Raw genomic sequence first — 10,658 nt, 5'->3', positions numbered from 1 at the left:
CAATTTAAGACCTCACCTCCATTACAGCATCAGCTGTAGGATTTCTCCTTGCAGAATCTCCTGTAGTTCTTTCATCAAAAAGCCTCCAAACAACAGAGGTTTGTGGTTCCTCATCCACTTGGCCTTCTAATGGTAGAGCTGGCTGGCTGCTGAGGGTGCAATTTGCTGCTGCTGCACTAATTCTCTGAAGTGCCTCATCAACAGCTCTGTTGTCACTGAATGCAAGTTTTTTAAACCTAGGATCCAATAATGTGGTTTCTGAGAAGACAGTGTTGTACTCCATACGCAATCAAAACAAAGTTCTGCCTTGAGCAGAGCTCAGGCTGAGCACTGAGGTAAGCAGCGAAAGGAAAAAAACTGGGAAAAAGACTGAGAATCTCTACAGATGTATTCTTAGTAGTTCTCCTACACAAACATGAGCTTTATTGATGTTGTTTTAGTCATAGTTTAATTGCTCACAAACTTTTATTTCACAAATCTATTAAAACATTTAAATACAATCATGGTATCCATCATCTGTGAAAAGGGACTCCCCAGAAGCTAGCCAGACCTTGTAAATAGGGGCCCAGACAGCAATTAACATACAATCACAATTACAACTTTAACCTAATGCTAATCTAAAATACCTACTAAGCTAAAATATTGCATAAATCCTAAGATCATACATCACAAATAAAATACATATAGACACTGGAGCCTGAAAATAAGCCATGACAGCATAATCAAAATACCACAATAATAGGAGTAACAGTGATGCCACTAGACTTTGTTTTAAAATGGACAGACACAGGGTTCAGGAATTTATGTACCTTTGAAGCAACTTTTCCTTTAAGCTCTTTTACAGCTAGACAGAGATGTAGATGCTTTAATGTTGCCTTCAAGCTTGTTCCAGATCTGTGGGCCTCTACAGGTCACATTTAAACTTGTACATTTGAGTTTGCATTTCTTTCCCCTTAAGATGTGCTTATTTCTAGTGCTTAGTCCATGTAAGAGAAGTAACAGGGGTAAGATCACATAGTCTGGCATTCAGTTTATAAACTACATTGTACATCAAGCAAGCATTGTGGAAAAAATTGTCTCAGTAAGTTTCATAAGTTTATTATAAAAAAGAGGGGGTCAGAGGGGGTTCAAAATAATTGCTTGTATCATACTGTAAAACAATGATACAGCGCTCTATTGTGTGTAAAATTTGGATTATATTAATTTCTTTTCATTTTTTAAATACTTCTATTTTAAATACTTCTATTTTCTGTAAATTACACTACATTTACTACAATTACACTCCCGCTCAGCTACTACATCAGTGCGCCGTAGGATCCTTTGCGAGGCCGTGCTCAGGCACACTCATGGGCTCCCTAGCTACGGACCAACCGAACTGCTGCCTCCATCTTCCACCTCAGCACCGATGTCACCGCCCCGCCTCCCCGCCAGCCAGCACGACATCACGGCTCAAACGGCCAACTACTGGCGTCTTCTCCATGCCCCCTTTTTCCCCCAACCGCGTTAATCATCGGAGACTCAATTATAACGAACGTACGCTTTTTCAACGCCACTACTCACTGTCTCCCTGGAGCTACGGCCTCAGACATCTTGGCCATGCTTCCTGGATTACTGCCAACACTTCCGTCTTCCATCATTAGAGTGATTGTTCATATTGGAACTTGTGACACGTCACTCCACCGGTCTGAACTGACTAAAAAGGATTTTCTCTCTCTCCTCCACCTCCTAAGCAACTGTGGTAAGACTATTTTCATGTCTGGTCCCATCCCCACATTTGGAAGAGGCTCTGGCCGCTTCAGTAGAATCCTCAGTCTCAACACCTGGCTCAAGTCTGTCTCCCTGTCCTACAATCTCCAATTCATCAACAACTTCAACCTCTTCTGGAACCGACCTGCCTTCTTTGCAGGAGATGGTCTGCATCCTAACTGCCTGGGCTCCCATATACTTTCCACCGACATTCAACATGCAGTTCACTGTACCCCACACGCTAACACTGGACAATCTGTCCATTCTGTCCCACATGCCTGACTATCTGACTCCATACTACCAATCCCCTCCATCTGGTCATCCTCCCGACCTCAGCCGAGGAAATCAGGTATACGCCTGATCAACCACTCTGTACTAGCTAACATCCCCAGATACATGGACTCTACACCTTTCCATAACACTCATTTTGGGCTACTTAACGTTCGCAACCTCTCTCAAAAAGCATCCCTCATCTTTGACATTATTCTTAAACACAATCTCGACATCCTGTGCTTAACTGAAACCTGGCAGCAGCCCAACGACTTCACAGAACTTAATCAATCTATTCCTCCTGGTTTCACATATCTCACCCATCCACGCCTCTCGGGATGCGGTGGCGGTCTCGCCATACTGTACAACCTTAAATACAAAATATCCATCCACCCCACTGTCACCTTCCAGTCCTCTGAAGCTCTCATAGCACGTATTCATGGTCACACACCAACCTTCTTGGCCACTATCTACCGCCCACCAAAACCTAACCCGACCTTCCTGGACGAACTGTCTGACCTCTTAGCTGACCTCATCTCTCTGTCAGCCAACATAATTCTTCTTGGTAATTTTAACATCCACTTCGACAATCCCAACAACACCACAACAAAAGACTTCATTTCCTGTCTGGACAGCTTTGGACACCAACAATACATCACCTCCCCAACACATTCTCTAGGCCACACCCTCGACTTAGTCTGCTGCTCTGGCGTCACAGCTCAGTCATGTTCTACCCTCGACACCTTCTTCTCCGACCACAAACTAGTCTGCTTTAACTCCAAACTACCTCTCTTCAAAACCCACCTCTCCCGCACCATCACCTTCCGTAACTTAAAGAACATCGACCTCCCCTCCTTCACTGCTGCTCTCAACAACCTTTCATGTACTAATTACACACCGTCCCTCTCCAACATGTTATCCAATTTCAACCATGAGCTACGAAATCTACTCGACACCTTCGCCCCACTCAAAACTAGATCTGTATCCTTTACGCACTCTGCTCCATGGTACACACCCAAACTCCGCCTCCTCAAAACCCAAGCCCGTCGCCTTGAACGTCTCTTCAAAAAAACCGGTTCATCCACCCACAAGGACTTATACCTAAACCACATACTGAAGTACAAGCAAACCATTACTCAAACAAAATCTGACTTCTATGCCTCTCTTATTGTATCCGCCTCTGGCTCCACACGTTCCCTCTTCTCCACTGTCAAAAATTTATTGGGCCCTCCCGATACTCCTCTCTTCCCCTCACTCTCCACCACCTTGTGCAATAACTTCCTGGATTTCTTCTCATCAAAAATCAAAAATATACACCAGCAATTCCCCCCCCCATCTGTGACACTGCGAACTGCCTCCACTGTACCCTTCCCTGCCTATCAGTATCCTCCCTGCTTTCGAGTTTTATCATTCCACCCACCACGGTTATCTCTTCCCTGATCCTCAAATCCAAACCCTCAATCTGCAAACTTGACCCCCTACCAACCAACCTCGTCAAGCTCTGTCTCCCCTCTCTCCTTCCTCCTTCCTTACCCACATTATTCACACTTCCCTCAGTTCTGGCATCGTACCCCCATCACTCAAGACAGCCATCATCACACCAATTCTAAAAAAAACCTGGTCTCGATCCTGCCGACCTTAACAATTCCGCCCTATCTCCAATCTCCCGTTCCTCTCCAAAATTCTTGGAAAAGTTGTTCACCACCAGGTCCATACCCACCTTTCCGCCAATAGCCTATACGAACACTTTCAATCTGGTTTCCGCCAACTTCACAGCACTGAAACTGCCCTAGTCAAAATCACCAACGACCTCCTAGTAGCCGCAGACTCTGGCCTTGTCTCCATCCTCATCCTCCTTGACCTAACTGCAGCTTTTGACACCATCTCACACAATATTCTCCTCCATCGCCTTGCTTCCATCGGCATAGCCGGCTCGGTCCTCTCATGGTTCACCTCCTACCTCTCTGACCGCACCCAGTCCGTCCATCTCCAGAACTTCCACTCCCAGCCCTCTACTGTCAGTTGTGGCGTGCCTCAGGGCTCTGTCCTGGGGCCCCTCCTCTTTATTATTTATCTCCTTCCTCTCGGAAATATCTTTAGGCAACATAACATCAGTTTCCACTGTTATGCGGACGACACCCAGCTCTACCTCTCTGCTGCTCCATCTTCTACCCTCCCCCTTCCCTCCCTCCTTACCTGCTTACATAATATCAAATCCTGGTTCACCCATAACTTTTTGAAACTCAACCCTGACAAAACTGAAATTCTCCTCGTGGGCACCAGATCCACCGTTTCTAAAACCAGCACCTTCTCCATTCAAATTGACAACAATACTGTCCTCCCCTCCCCCCAAGTTAAAAGCCTGGGTGTCATCCTAGACGGTACTCTCTCCTTCACTCAGCATATCAATACCACTACCCGGTCGGCCTACTCCCATCTCCGTAACATAAACCGCATCCGTTCCTCACTCACCACCGATAGCACGGCCATACTCGTTAATGCCTTTGTCACCTCTCGTCTGGATTACTGTAACTCACTCCTCACTGGTCTACCTCTCAAATCACTTCGCAAACTTCAACTTGTCCAGAACTCTGCTGCCCGAATCATCACCAGAACTCCGTCTTCACATCATATCACCCCTGTCCTTAAACAACTTCACTGGCTCCCTGTGTCCTTCTGTATAAACTATAAAATCCTCCTTCTCACCTACAAAGCCCTCCACTCTATTGCCCCACCATACATCATTGAACTACTTCATATCTATTCTCCGCCTCGTACTCTCCGCTCCTCCAGTTCCACTCTCCTCTGCACCCCTATGGCGCGCCTGGCCACCATGGGCGCTAGATCCTTCAGCCACACTGCGCCCCGCCTTTGGAACATTCTCCCTCATCGCATCCGGTCGTCTCCGGACTTATCAACTTTTAAATTATCACTCAAAACATATCTGTTCCGTATAGCGTTTTCCACCTAACTCTCTTAACTTCTCAAAGCAGCCCGTGATGTTCTACCACCCTCTGCCTATTTTATATTGTCTCATACTGTTTCATATTTGTTGTTCTGTCATCTGGGTTTCTGTATTTCAATTTACTTTTACTGTACATTGCCCACTTCCTAGATACTCCACACTTTTGCCTTTACATTCTCGCCCTCTGTTTATGCATTGTTGTTACGGTTGTTTTAATGCACTCTATGTACTTCATGGTGTATGCTTCCTTTTCTCTCTGTAAGGTGACCTTGAGACTTTGAAAGGCGCCATGAAATAAAATGTATTATTATTACATTGGTCTTCATGCGGGCAGCACAGTAGCTTGGTGGTTAGCACTGTTGCCTCACAGCAAGAAGGTTCCTAGTTTGAAACCTGGCAGGGATGTTTCTGTGTGGAGTTTACATGTTCTCCCCTGTGGGTTTTCTCCAGGTACTCTGGTTTCCTCCCACAGTCCAAAAACATGTATGTCAGGTTGATCGGTGACTCCAAATTGCCCATAGGAGTGAGTGTGAGTGTGTGAGGTTGTTTGTCTCTGTGTGGCCCTGTGATGGACTGGTGACCTGTCCAGGGTGTACCCCTGCCTTTCACCCAAAGAGAGTTGGGATAGGCTCCAGCAGATCACTGTGACCCTAATTAAGAATAAGCGAGTACAGATAATGGATGGATGGACAGTCTTCATGCTGCTACACAATGATGTCATCAGGTGGACAACTGAAATGCCTTTAATTAGGTTTCAAGCCTTCCTGACTGCCAGAAGCAAACACTGTGAATATGTCTTTTTGAACTAATATCAACATGTCAATATAAAATATCAAAACATCATCAACAAAATCATGTGCGGCACACAGGCTATGCACTACATCCCTGCTATATACGAACATCTACCTTCAGCCTCTTTCTCATTGTTAGCTGTGTGAAGTGAAACACTGCTGCTTCGAATGTTCCATTGTCAATCCAATCCCCAAGAAGCCCTACACAATTGAGTGACTACAGGCCTGTCCCCCAGTGGTGTGTCCAGGACATTTTTACTGGGGTGGCCAAGGTGGGCCATAGAGCTAGGGTGGGGTGGCCATGCCACAGTAAACCTTAATGAATAGCAGGTGATCAAAATGTGTAATACAGATGTTCAATGTGTCGCATTGCAATCTTCAGCAATAAACAAATGGTGCCATGCTCACCACCACCACAAAACCTAAAGCTGATAATACAAGGTTGTTAATTAAAGGTATGTGAGAGGTTTCACTTGTAATTGGTACAGCAGAAGGGCCTGGCTAGCTAACTCCGTGTTTTGCTTACTTTGCTTACTTTCTAAAATGGCATGGACTGTGACAGGAATTAGGGACGCTAAACATCCATCCATCCATCCATCTTCTATACCCGCTTTTCCTGTTCAGGGTCACGGGGATCCGCTGGAGCCTATCCCAGCTCTCTCTCGGGTGGAAGGCAGGGGTACACCCTAGACAGGTCACCAGTCTGTCGCAGGGCCACATATAGACACACAAAGACAGACAACCTCACACACTCACACTCACTCCTACGGGCAATTTTAGAGTCATCAATGCATGTTTTTGGACTGTGGGAGGAAACCGGAGTACCCGGAGTAAACCCACGCAAGCACAGGGAGAACATGCAAACTCCACACAGAAAGGCCGGGATGCGAACCCACGACCTTCTTGCTGTGAGGCAACAGTGCTAACCACTCAGCTACCATGCTGCCCGCTAAACATTTATCTAAAAAATTAAGAAACACGAATGTACAAGAGCATATGGAAAATACAGTATATATAGCAGTATTCCCTGAACAGATTAAACTGACCTGTATCCTTAAATATTTATATATATATCTATATAAATAATTTCCCTTCTCACCCCTACGGGTGGTGTGTGTGTGTGTGTGTGTGTGTGTGAGTGTGTGAGTGTGTGTCTTCCTCAATCTCTGGTCCTCTGGCCTGGGACTTTGAGGTTTCTTTGCAGTATCTCAGCTATTCCTAGCACTGCGCTCTTCTGAACTGAGAGTTCTGATGTTGTTCCTGGGATCTGTTGGAGCCACTCTCCCAGTTTGGGGGTCACAGACCCGAGGGTGTCGATTACCACGGGGACCACTGTGATGTTCTTCCACATCTTTTCTAGCTTCTTCTTTCAGCCCTTAGTATTTCTTAAGCTTCTCATGTTACTTCCTTCTGATGTTGCTACAGTGGGTACGGAAAGTATTCAGACCCCTTTAAATTTTTCACTCTTTGTGTCATTGCAGCCATTTGCCAAAATCAAAAAAGTTCATTTTATTTCTCATTAATGTACACTCAGCACCCCATCTTGACAGAAAAAAACAGAAATGTAGAAATTTTTGCAAATTTATTAAAAGAGAAAAACTGAAATATCACATGGTCATAAGTATTCAGACCCTGTGCTCAGTATTGAGTAGAAGCACCCTTTTGAGCTAGTACAGCCATGAGTCTTCTTGGGAATGATGCCACAAGTTTTTCACACCTGGATTTTGGGATCCTCTGCCATTCTTCCTTGCAGATCCTGTCCAGTTCTGTCAGGTTGGATGGTGAAAGTTGGTGGACAGCCATTTTCAGGTCTCTCCAGATATGCTCAATTGGGTTTAGGTCAGGGCTTTGGCTGGGCCAGTCAAGAACGGTCACAGAGTTGTTCCGAAGCCACTCCTTTGTTATTTTAACTGTGTGCTTAGGGTCATTGTCCTGTTGAAAGGTAAACCTTCGGCCCAGTCTGAGGTCCTGAGCACTCTGGAAGAGGTTTTCTTCCAGAATATCTCTGTACTTGGCCGCATTCATCTTTCCTTCAATTGCAACCAGTCGTCCTGTCTCTGCAGCTGAAAAACACCCCCACAACATGATGCTCCCACCACCATGTTTCACTGTAGGGATTGTATTGGGCAGGTGATGAGCAGTGCCTGGTTTTCTCCACACATACCGCTTAGAATTAACGCCAAAAAGTTCAATCTTGGTCTCATCAGACCAGAGAATCTTATTTCTCATAGTCTGGGAGTCCTTCATGTGTTTTTTGGCAAACTCTATGCGGGCTTTCATGTGTCTTGCACTGAGGAGAGGCTTCCGTCGGGCCACTCTGCCATAAAGCCCCGACTGGTGGAGGGCTGCAGTGATAGTTGACTTTGTGGAACTTTCTCCCATCTCCCTACTGCATCTCTGGAGCTCAGCCACAGTGATCTTTGGGTTCTTCTTTACGTCTCTCACCAAGGCTCTTCTCCCACGACTGCTCAGTTTGGCTGGACGGCCAGGTCTAGGAAGAGTTCTGGTCGTCCCAAACTTTTTCCATTTGTGGATTATGGAGGCCACTGTGCTCTTAGGAACCTTGAGTGCTGCAGAAATTCTTTTGTAACCTTGGCCAGATCTGTGCCTTGCCACAATTCTGTCTCTGAGCTCCTTGGGCAGTTCCTTCGACCTCATGATTCTCATTTGCTCTGACATGCACTGTGAGCTGTAAGGTCTTATATAGACAGGTGTGTGCCTTTCCTAATCAAGTCCAATCAGTTTAATTAAACACAGCTGGACTCCAATGAAGGAGCAGAACCATCTCAAGGAGGATCAGAAGAAATGGACAGCATGTGAGTTAAATATGAGTGTCACTGCAAAGGGTCTGAATACTTATGACCATGTGATATTTCAGTTTTTCTTTTTTAATAAATTTGCAAAAATTTCTACATTTCTGTTTTTTTCTGTCAAGATGGGGTGCTGAGTGTACATTAATGAGAAATAAAATGAACTTTTTTGATTTTGGCAAATGGCTGCAATGACACAAAGAGTGAAAACTTTAAAGGGGTCTGAATACTTTCCGTACCCACTGTACATCTATCACTACGGCTTTCTTCTGTTGTTTGTCTACCACTACTATGTTTGTCAGTCTGTATCTGGAAGTCCCACAGGATCTTAGCTCGGTCATTCTCCCTCACCTTTGGAGGTGTGTCCCATTTCGACCTTGGGACCTCCAGCCCATACTCGGCACAGATGTTCCTGTACACTATGCCAGCCACTTGGTTATGGCGTTCCATGTATGCCCTGCCTGCTAGCATCTTACAACCTGCTGTTATGTGCTGGATGGTCTCAGGGGCATCTTGGCACAGACCTGGGGTCTGGCCTGGTATGGTAGACCCCAGCCTATCTATCTATATATATATATATATATATATATATAAGTATTTATATTATATTAATTGATATTATGTATATTTTGCCTTTGTGTAATGGCCAAACATTTTAATGTTGACATTAAATAGCTGCTGAACATTTCTAAGACCATGAGTTACGTTATTGCCCTGCAGTTCTTTAATTGTACTGGGATGGTTACTGAACTAAGTAAATTTGGCACAGCCCCACCTAAAACATTTTTCACCAGCCACCACTGATCGTTGGCAAAGGTAACGTCATTTCAGGGACAAAAGAGGAGAAAGGAGGAAAGATGTGAAAATAACTTTTGAGGAGGAGAAATAACAAAAACTGGAGGAACACAATGACGAAAGAGGAGAAGAGGAAAGATATGAAAATAACAGAAGAAAATATAGAGATGACCGAAGAAACAGTGTAAGACATGAGAAAGAAAATTCAAGAAAGAAAGTAAGAGGTCAAACAAGAGCAGGAGTAATATATTGCTTTGTGAGATCGAAGAAGTTGAAGTGAGAAGTTGTTAAAGCCCTGGATGTGGAGGGCCCCATACTGATGATCGCCTTGGGCCTCCAATTGCTAAGTCTGCCACTGGTCACGACGTCAGGTTTGATCCCGCGAGTGTTTGTGAAATCTCGTGTCTGTACAATTGGCGTGTGTGTGCGTGGTCTTCCAGTCTGGGTGAATCCTGTAGTATGTGCGGTCCAAAGATTGTAATATTAAAAATCGGCGGAAACTGTCCTTATGTCTGGTCTCCCACGTTCTTAAAATCGTTTAAGATTTTAAAATCGTCTAGTGTGTGCCCAGCTGTGTAACAATTGTGAAGGTTGCTAGGTGACAGAAGTGAAGCTTCGCGACTCAACGGTAGGGGCGGGAACAGTTGGTGACGTAATCAGGAAGTCCTCCGTAGACTAGATCCGTCTCATTTCAACTCAGTCCAAATGAAACGTTCACGAGTAAATTCGTGAAGTTGTATTTGAGGCAGTCAATAAATCCGAAAACAAAGTGGACTCACGGCGTCGGTGTCTTAATATAGTATTATATGTCGGTAAGAGACATCTACGGACATACAACAGATATTTCAGTTCTGCTACAAAGAAAAAAATACCATCTTACATTCAGAACAATACGAGTACATGCAAAAAGCTTTTAGACACTGTCAGTCTCCATTTAAGAAAAAGAGTTTGCACTCTCAGACTAGCAAGGGAGAAACGGTATGGTGTAGTTAACGTTTGCCCTATACATATAATTGCTGTACCCCTGCATGCTAGAGAGTTTTCACACATTCAGAAGAAAAGTCAACTAAACACACCTCTCAATCGTTAGATGTACGTAGTCCGCTTAATCAATTCAACATCCGTGACTGAAATCTCTCCACCGCTGTAGCATGGCATGTGATATCAAATTACCCTCGACTTCCTCGTAGAGAAAAACACTTTGCACAGCTCATTGGTCAAAACTATGCTGACCAGAGATCACTTCATATGAACTCACATATGACTGCAGTAGTTGGAAAT

The sequence above is a fragment of the Mastacembelus armatus genome, chromosome 15, assembly GCF_900324485.2.
Source record: "Mastacembelus armatus chromosome 15, fMasArm1.2, whole genome shotgun sequence".
In the NCBI taxonomy this organism is placed as follows: Eukaryota; Metazoa; Chordata; class Actinopteri; order Synbranchiformes; family Mastacembelidae; genus Mastacembelus; species Mastacembelus armatus.
The sequence above is the reverse complement of the archived record's forward strand: the minus strand, read 5'-3'. Positions refer to the sequence as shown.